Raw genomic sequence first — 10861 nt, forward strand, 5'->3', positions numbered from 1 at the left:
ATTCAAGTGATTACTAGTACAGTTCTTCTAGTTCTTGTTGTGCCACTACACAAGCAATCTACAGAAATTGGGATGTGACAAGTTTCTGGGTCGTGATTATCAACAACTATCTTTCCGCCTAAAGATATCTTCCTAAATCTTCCTGAACATATGATACATCCACTAATTGTTACATGTTTTGTCTTCCATAAAGTAAACACATGATTCGCATAAAGTCATAGACTGCTGCACACTTTTAATAATACTCGAGTCAAATGAATTTGATCTCCGAAAATAAAAAAAATTCATCTGATTTGATAAATAGCAGAATTTAGAAGACTAATACTGTTTGAATGTCCAAGTCAAAGAAAAACACCAATCATAAATTCTTTCAGCATTTTATTACATTTAATGATTTCAAGCTGGGACAGTGAGAACAACCAAATCTTGATGCCATATGGAGACAATTCTTTGTAAATAGTATAGGTCAATATAAGTAAGACGGCTGCTGTGGATGTCGGCCTTGGAAGCCTGGTAGGATACGCGGAGCTTAAGAGGTCAAGTACTATCTATGACTCGGTGCTACCTGCAATTGATTTCGAGTGCGAAATGAGATCTTCCAATTCGTCAGCTACGACATTATAGCAAAACAAGAATTGTTCCTGACAAACAAAAAGGAAGTCAGTGAGCAATTTGGCCAAGGTGCATGTGGATTGATGAATAAGTCTACTTTGTCCATAAGAAACTCTGAATGTTTCAAAACCTGCCTTCTTCCTAACTTCTAACGATTAACCACTGACCTGGTCATATCGCACCGGCAAAACTAAGTAAACGGCGGATTATACCAATGTGTGATTGTGTAATTCTCTTCTCAAACATTAATCTTCTAATAGAGAGTGTAAAAGGGTACCGTAGTTGTTGGGATTTTCACCACAACGCTTTGATGTTGGGGATTAAACGAAGAAGACAACAAAGAACCAAGAAAATAACGATAAACGATAAACAATCACAAGACAAGGATTTACGTGGAAAACCCCAAACTGGATAAAAACCACACACAAGAACACGATTTATTCAATTAACCGTAAAGGTGATTACAAAGAGAACTCTTACCTTCTCACACAGCTCTTACCCTTCCACGAAAACAAGAAGCTCACAAAGAGACCGAAAACCCTAACTTTCCCACTCTTTAGAAGAACTCTACGAGATATCTTTCAAACACTACCAAGAACTCCTATTTATCCTAGTTAGCTAGCTAGGTCTTATTCAAGTTTACTTGGCCGACTCCAAAATAATTCCTACAAGTTAGGAATTATTCCCGACCTTGCTTTGAGATAAACACAAAGACCACCGACTAATACACGGTTTTGGAGTTCCACACAATTTAGACTCTCACACAAAATCGTGTCCTATAATCTAGCTAGCATCCAACAATTCTCCATCTCGGATCATGCGTTCATGCATGATACGATCAATACAAGAAATCTCCTTCGTCTTCCAACGTCGATTGCGCCATAGGCTGCCTACGTATCCTCTGCAAGGAATCATACCGACCAAAGTTCACTCAAATTCTTCTTTCTTCAAACAACTAACGTCCACCGTGTTTTTGTCTACTTGCCCTTACGGACCGTTATTCATCAACGTTGATGACCAACAAAGTCCAAGTTATCCTTGGACTTGCCAATCTTTGGAACCCACTTCTTGACCATACGACCTTTGGAACTCCACTTAATGCCAAATTTCCATGAGACTTTACATTCTCAAAAGTTGACTCAGGTACATCCTTAGCTCCACCTACCCCTGACTGCTTCAGAGTATACAAGCCGCTGCTACGACTTACTTTCATGATCATAGTAGACCCTTGATAAATCTTAATTACTCCACCATAACAGGAATAACCAAAACCTGCAGAATCTAATTGGGAAAAGATTAGATTCCACCTTAACTCCGGCACGTGTTTAACTCCCCGGATTGTTCGAAATTTACCATCAAACTTCCTAATGCGAATATCACCGACTCCCTTAACTTATAGTTCCGAGCCATCGCCAGTAAACACTTTTCCACTACACCCCACATGCCTATCGAAATATGACCGGTGTGCACACATATGTGTCGTGGTACCGCTATCCAAAATCCAACCCTTTTCTTGATTAAAATCAGCATCAACCAAAAGAAAGAAATCGCTTTCATAACTAGCATCGTCGACATGGTTAGCTTGACCTTCGGGACCTTTTTCCGGACCAGTCACATTGCCTTTCCACTTGCAATCACGCTTAATATGGCATGGTTTGCGACACTTCCAACAAACACTCTTACCATGTTTCCTCTTCTCGCCAGCATATAAAACATCATCTTCCAACAAATTACCCTTAATACTCTTCATCTCCTTTCCAGACAAGAGAGCACTTGTAACTTCGGAAAGACTCAAAGCATCTTTTCCATGCTTTAAGTATATTACCATGTGTTTATAAGATGGTGGAAGTGACAAGACGAGACGAAGTGCCTTATCCTCATCATTAACAGTTACTCCTAACGCTTTCAGTTCAGAAACAATTGAATTCAAAACACTGAGATGATTAGCAATAGACGTACCTTCAGCCATCTTCAACGTATGAAATTGCTCTTTCAAGTACAATCTATTCGAACGAATGTTTGTCATATACAACTCTTCAAGTTTACTCCACAAATCCTTTGCTGTTGTAATCTTTGAGACATTAGCTAGAACATTCTTTGCTAATAATAATCGTATTTGACTTGCAGCTCTTAAATTAACATCTTCCCAGTCTTCAGGTTTGACACCGCTTTCAGCTTGTCCTTTCAGCGCCTTGACTTATCCCGATTGTATCAAAACATTTTAAACTTGAATTTGCCATAAACCGAAGTTAATAGAACCATCGAACTTCTCTACCTCGAACCGCGTAGAACCCGCATAAACCTTTGTTGTCATCTTGTTTTTCCCTAAACCTAACCCTAAATACCATTTGTTGGGATTTTCACCACAACGCTTTGATCTTGGGGATTAAACGAAGAAGAAAACAAAGAACCAAGAGAATAACGATAAACGATAAACAATCACAAGACAAGGATTTACGTGGAAAACCCCAAACTGGGTAAAAACCACGGACAAGAACACGATTTATTCAATTAACTGTAAAGGTGATTACAAAGAGAACTCTCACCCTTCTCACACAGCTCTCACCCTTCCACGAAAACAAGAAACTCACAAAGAGACCGAAAACCCTAGCTTTCCCACTCTTTAGAAGAACTCTACGAGATATCTTTCAAACACTACCAAGGACCCCTATTTATACTAGTTAGCTAGCTAGGTCTTATTCAAGTTTACTTGGCCGACTCCAAAATATTCCTACAAGTTAGGAATTATTCACCGACCTTGCTTGGAGATAAACACACAGACCACTTACTAATACACGGTTTTGGAGTTCCACACAATTTGGACTCTCACACAAAACCGTGTCCTATAATCTAGCTAGCATCCAACAGTAGTTTCCACCATTCCCATAGGCTGAGATCTTAAAATGCTGATAGTGTGACCAAGATCCAACGCAGTTATATTTCCAACAAGGATTCTCTGTACGGTATTAAGAATTGTACAAAATGTACCCGTTCGCCCAATACGTGCACTGGGACAAAAGACAAAAACTATCAGGCATACATATGGATTTGTGGTCTAACGGTCTTAACTGTACATGTCCAAAAATGTAAAAGTTGATGTATATGAAGAGAAATACCTGCAATGCACAATTATAGAGCCTAGATCACGGGGTATATGATATATCATTTTTAAAATCTCACGAACTGGAAGTGTGTTGTAGGGTACTTCAAAATCAGGCCAGTCGAGATACTGAACATGGATAACAGAGTGCAGTGGCTCCTCTGAGCAACAGACATAATTGCAGAACAAGACACGATTTATACATTAAATGCTTGATCTTATAAGACGACTCGATGAGGCAGCTAAACGATAAATGGAAGGGACAGAATGGGTATCCCCCATCCACCACCTACCATGTGTACAGGGGGAATTTCCTAGCCTCAACTGCAGTACTTACTGACTTTTGGTTAAGTAAAGCCAGAATTGCTTCTGATTCTCATTTTCGGGAATTCAAAAAAGTCAATTCTCGCATGTGTAATAATACATTGTTGTCGGCAACGGGAATCATATTTCAACACTGCCAATTAGTTCCTAAGAAATCTGGACAACATTTGAGCCATGCACTTAAAATCTCATCTGTTTAGAAACCCCAACTTGCACCAAACACTGCTCAGTGGACAGGGTTTATTTTAACTTTTAATTAATATTCAACACTGCCTACAGTGAAAAGACTTCAGTCTTTAAGTTAAGGCTTTCATACTAATGTTGCCAAGGCCTCTTAGGGAGGTCAGAGTTTTGGGCCGGGCTAAGGCTCTTGCCAAGAACAAAACCCTGTACCATGAGTACAGGCAGCTCAGAGTGCCAATTAGTAACATGCAAGCACGCAAAGCCATTCATGACATTTCTTACCAATCAGTGAGCCACTGGCTCACTGCGCCTATTTCTGTTATTTGCTCGTCTAGTGTGTTTAAGGTATCTCCATATTCCAGATTCAAATTATTCTTGAGAGGGGAGAAAGGGAAAATTGAAGTATTAACAAGGAGCTGATGTTACCTCTCTGTGTGTCACCTCCAATCTGCGCAAGATTAACAATGTATTAGTTGTTCTTTTCCATCTAGTAGTGACACGAATCTTTCCGAATACTATAGCGCTGTCTTCTGATTGAAAGTAATCTTCACATTTGATCACCTGCTTAAAGTATTTCACCACCGTACTAAGATTATAGATTGATGCGAATGAATGAAACAAAGACATATTAAAAACATGAAATAGCTAACAGAAACGCAAATGAAAACCATATAACTAAGAAATCAAATGTAACTTAGACGGATGACATATAAGACCTTAGCGTGAACATCAAATACAAAAACGGAGATGAAGAATTAATCCATTTTTGTAAATAATAGTATTTTACTATTTATTGGTTGAGATCGAGATCTTTTAGTATGGGGATATTAACATATATCACAGTACCTGATGACCATCAACTAACTGAGTCAGCATAACAACCAAGGGGCAATGATGCTGGATTACCATCTCCCAGAAGTGCTCACATGTATGTTGTACTGGACCTAGTGCAGCTATGATGCGTGGATTGCTTTCACAAGATCTAACCTACATTATTGAGAGGCACTCCTTAATTTCAAGCAAATTAGCAAACGTTCTGGAACTTCACTAATACTATATAATCACTCCCTGGCGTTTTAGAATCCTGGGATGACTTCAAAACGACCCTGTTTTGGCCAACTGAAAATCAATGAGACGTAAAGAAATAACCGACCCCCTTGTATCCAAAGGAACTACTCTTAAGAATGTCATAATTATGAAATCGGAACTAATTTTACTATTTCAATAGAAAAATCAATTACTAAGCCTTTAATACTCTTAAGAAGAGCTTCTTTGCAGCTTTCCATCATTTCAGCATTCTTTATATTGTTGAACTGGAGATATGTAGTTAAAAGCTTAGTAACTGTCGATGCGTCAATGTATGGTAATAGCGAGAGATAAATCAACCAAATACAAACTTTTCCTGAATCTCTTAAGTCTATCATACAACAATGTCTTAAGTTTCTAGTATATCTTTAGAACCACAACAACAAACCAACAAACTAGCTATAAATTAAGAGTTTAACAATAATAATCCTGATAATTACGCTACATCTGGTGGTAATCGAACAAGATACAATATGAAATTAAACCCAGAATTGGGAAATAAAATCTCCAAATGATTCAATTTATAACCTGGCAAACAAGATATATGCAAGAAAGAAATTTAAATTTACTCAACAAAACCTAGATAACTACAAATGATCAGTTAGATATTGTGATTTAGTACTAATTGATCAGGTAAAGGCTTATATTCATGTAGGATGCAAAATTCATAATATCATTATAAACTTAATCGAAGTTTTTCAGGTGCAAAATTAAAGAGAGGAAAACCTGCAAGTGTAAATTCCTGTAATATATTGTTGGGGTTCTGGAGTATCTCCTTTAGTGACTTGAGCGCGTCAGAGCAGTAGACTGACTGATCTGGGGAGAGAACTAGTTACATTGGAGGATCAGAAGAGAAGTCCATGGGTTTTGATGCCATGAAAGAAGCTCAACAGGTGCAAAATGGAGGGAGTCACTCGGCTGTGTTTTATTTCTCAGTTCACTTAGCATTAGAATTTCCAGTTTTTGACCCTCTTTGACTTGATATTCGGAAGAAAAAGCAAGCAAAAGACATTGGGAGACTTGGGGACAGACCAAAAAGGCAAGACTTGAGAGAGACCGAAAAGGCAAGTCCCGTTCGCCAAAAATACTAGGACAGAAGTCTTTTTGAAAAGTACTTGGACAGAAGTTAGCATTAGGGTCTGGTAGTGTTTTTTTCTTTTCTTTTGAAGGTGGGTTTGGGATTGTCAAGTTTGCAAGATTGCTAATAAGGATACCAAATTGCTTGAGGATATACCAACCCAAAGGCAATGGATGTTTTGTCTTTAGTATATTTTGGTACACCACCAAATAATTGGGTATCCCTGTTAGCAGCCTTGTTAAGTTTGTGCCTCCAAGCTTAGACCATTTTCAAAGAGGGAAGAGGGGATTCCCTCAAAAGCTGAGGTAGCGCCGAATCTATTCGACGTGTAAAGCATTAGTGGGAAGACCATCTTATGGTTATAGAAAATGATAAGTCCACCGATTGATTAAAAATGTCGTGATCGGTTAACAAATTTGCGGTCGGTAAATTCTTCCCGAGAACCTTGTTCTCTATTATTTTAGATAACTACTTATAATTATCTTTTTTGTATTTTATGCAATTATTATACTTGTTTTTTTATTTTGGGTTTTTAACGGTTTTAAAGGAGATTTTAATTAAGAACGCGCGATTGTGGGATATAAAAACTAATTGAGGGATATAGATTACTTCCCCCAACCAGTAGTGTCTGTTAAGGGGTGATTTTTTGGATATGAAAAATACTAAAATACCCTTTGGTTAATCAAAAAATATTATTAAAAGATCATAATACCCTTTCTACTAAAACTTAAAATCAAAAACCAAATTCATATATCCCCAATTCTCTAAAAACAGTACCAGCACTCTTAGGGTTAGGTTTTGATTTTTTTTTTCTTCCATCTTCTTCTTCATCCGTTCTTCATCGACGATTAATCGTCAATTCAAAAATTTCTTCGTTGATTAACCTACGAGAATCATAACAATGCCTCCACGAGAAAAACTAAATGCCCAATCGAAATCAAACTCGATTGCTCAACAGAAATTATAGGAAAGACTTGCTTTGATTGCTCAAGAGCAAGAAAAAGAGGAAGCAGCCAACTCGGACAATCAACCTCTCGTAAACATGGCTTCTGTGAGAAGGTAAGTGATTTTGAACTACTTTATGAGTGTTTAAATCGATTTATAGCAATGGGTTTAGGTTAGAATCGCAAACCCTAACTCAAACAATTGAGTTTCATTGAGTACCGGCATTGAAATTTGTATGAATACCACGTCGGTACTCAATTATGGCATTCAATTTAGAATGAAGGAAGTGCTGGTATTGGGTTACGACATTGATTTTAGTATGAATACAATGTCGTTTTCAAATTCAGAATCTCCTGAAGCTGAATATTCTATACCGGCATTCAAATTAAGTTGAATACTATGCTGGTATTGGGTTACAGCATTACTTTAAAATTGTTCGCGTATGCCGGTAGTGCAATTTTGGTATCCAGGATCATTCTAGGAATTACCGGCATTGGTTTGAGTTAGCATTCTGTCCCGGTACATGGTTATGGCATGGAGTGAATTATTAAGTGTTTGCCGATAGTGTTCATTTTGTATCCAGGTACAATCTAAAATACTACCGGCATTGTCGATATTTATTGTACATTATCGGAACTGTGGGCATGCGGTATTTTCTTGATGACCATGAAATTGTGTTATCTTGTGTTCATTTCGTGTGGCTTTTGATATAGGAAAAAATCCAAGGAAGCTAACAAAGGAAAAACTAAAGATGTTGTCATTAAGAGTAGAAGGAAGGACGGTCTTGATACTCCTCAGTCTCTGCCTCCTCGAGGGAAATACAAAGGTCGCAAAAAGCATTTGGGGGATGATACAAGAGGGATAATTTGGGAGAGTGGTGGTGATCGTAGTCGACTTGTAATCCGTAAACCTACTAGAACAGTTGAGGACGATGGGCATGATGAAGAGGAAAGTGAGGAGGAAGATGATGAGGTTAATCCAAGTCAATTAGCAAGCCAAAAAGCGAAGTTGGTGGGCCAAGTCAACAACCAACGTAAGGCAAGGACAAAGGCAAAGTCACAGTAAAAGTTAAAGGTTCGCACCTTCCTCATAAGGATGACATGATACCTGACCTTGCTCGTGGTAGAATTTGGGGTGAAGCTCCGGAACCAAAAACGCTATTTGGATACAAGGACTCGTGGGCTCGTACTATCTATCAAACCTATGTAAGCATTTTTTTTATCTTGTGCATATGTATTGTTGTGTATTTATGTAAAATATCTTAATTCTATTGTCTCCTAATTGTAGGATCATAAGAAGTCTGTGCGTGTTTGCCGAAACCAAGCCGCGGATGGTTGGAATTTGTCTGAGGAATGTGAAGAGGTCCTTAAATTGCTTTGGTTGTAAATTATGGTCTATATGCTTTGGTTGTAAATTATGTGAAGCCTGATTTTGTGACTGTCAATTGCTTCGTCGAAAGGTATCATGGTGAAACTGATACCATGCACTTCCCTTATGGGGAGATGACCTTCATCCCTAAAGATGCTAAGAACATTCTAGGCTTGAATGTTATCGGAAAATCAATTGCAGAAGGAGATAAGTCTGCGGACCTAGAATGGTCGAAGTTGCACGCTCTGACTAACAAGTTGTTTGGTTGGGACTACAAAACTTCTGTGGAGAGCTTCTATGTATCTAAGTCTATTAGGACAAAGACATTCAAGATGACGCTGCTTAAGAAGAAGTTTGAAAAAACAAAGGAAAGAAGTTTGGAGGATGGATGGGACCCTGCGAAAATTCGTTATACAGCCGCTGCGTACCTGTTATACATCTTGGGCACTAAGGTATTCCCTGACACTAGTGGAAACAGGGTTAGTGCAAACTATCTTCAGTACTTGGATCCGTCGGAAGATGTCTATAACTATTCTTGGGGCACCGTGGTAATGACACATTTGATGACCGAGATAAATTGTTTACGTGTGTAGTTGTAATCCCAAACTATCTTCTCAAATTCTTGCATAACGCTCCTCCCTTCCCATTCCACCCTTCTAATATTTGCTTGTGCGCTATAAATTGTACTTAGAGAAGACACGTTCGTCTTATCCTTTTCCTTGAAGCCTCTGAGAATTTGTCTCGGTTTGATAAATGCTTTGGTCAATCTCTTTACATCCTCCATTTCATGAGGTTTTAGCTTCGCAACTAGGGACTGACCAACAAAATCTTTCGGATCCTGGTGGTTATGACGGCCGAACGAAACCTCACAATCCCATTCATTGTTCTTGTCATTTAAACGGAATACAAACTTAAAGGGGAAATTATCCTTCCTCGTATGAGTTTTGTATACCTTATTAGTCTTCTTTGGATGTACATAATCCTTTCTCTTGTGGCTATTCTTCTCCTTGTATTGCCCACTTCTCTCGCAAACCATCTCAAAACAGCTTTTTGAACCTTGGGTATTCCTCACCAACAGACACATGTTCTTAAGAGCAGTCTCTTTAGCCCAAGCAATTGCTTCCTTTGGATCTTTTATTACCTAAATAAGGACAACAATGGGAGATTATAAGGTTCATTACAAGAAATTCATCGGTAATATTCAAGATACTAGGTGAAAAGAAATCTTTGGTAACACACCAGAGGCATTTTATAGTATTCCGATGTATCCGACCGAGCGGTTTTGCATTTGTTGGATCAATATAGGTCACAACCTAAGGATCGAACAAAAAGAAAATAAATTAGTTCCAAAAAAGAAAAATTTAATACTATGCCGGTATGCAGTTCCGGCATGCTCGATCACAGTCCCAGCATAGTCGAAATGCACCGACACTGAAGACCAATTTTGAGACGCTTGCGGCATTAACAATATATTTGAAAGAAATGCCGGAAATAATGGTTCTGGCATGCTCGTAATCTAAGTTACCACGCCTGTAGGAGGTTCCGGCGTAGCCCATACTTAATATACCATGCCGGTATTTAGATTTGGAAAATACTCCTTCTTGTATGTTTTTTTGTAGGTACCGGCATGGTAACGTTAAAATTAAACAACGCCGGCGGAGGTTCCGGCATGCTCGTTATCTATGGTTCCACGCCGGTACACAGTTCCGGCGTGGTAGTTAATTAATTTTACATGCCGGTATTTAGCTCCGGAAGACACTGCTTCCTGTATGTTTTTCATGCAGTACCGGCATGGTAACCTTATAATTTAACCATGCTGGTAGCATATTCGATAGAATATTTCGTGGTAGGTTAAAAGTAACTCCTGTACCGGCATAGTTTTTTGGTTGCAAACTATGCCGCTTTTAGTTTTAAAATGGGGGATCCCAAGGTTCCAGCATGGTTGTAGTATGAATACTATGCCGGTATTTGTGGTTCTGGCATGGTATTCATACTTTGACCATGCCGGTACCGATCTTTTACAGCAACAACAATGGTGGATTCAAAGAAAAAAATCAATTTTTCAACCTATTCGCAGATGGGGAGTGCTTATATGTTGAGATAGTTTACTCTCTTGGGTTGGTTCTTCACGAAACACTTCATGCTCGTAAAATTCATGTTCCAAA

At 38.5% G+C, this 10861-nt stretch overlaps 1 pseudogene; it reads right to left on the minus strand.

Annotated features, from left to right (window-relative positions):
• Positions 1 to 376: 376 nt before the first annotated feature.
• LOC113305481 lies at positions 377 to 5505 on the minus strand (annotated as a pseudogene).
• Positions 5506 to 10861: the final 5356 nt, after the last annotated feature.

Source organism: Papaver somniferum, chromosome 8 (assembly GCF_003573695.1).
Source record: "Papaver somniferum cultivar HN1 chromosome 8, ASM357369v1, whole genome shotgun sequence".
NCBI classification, from domain to species: domain Eukaryota; kingdom Viridiplantae; phylum Streptophyta; class Magnoliopsida; order Ranunculales; family Papaveraceae; genus Papaver; species Papaver somniferum.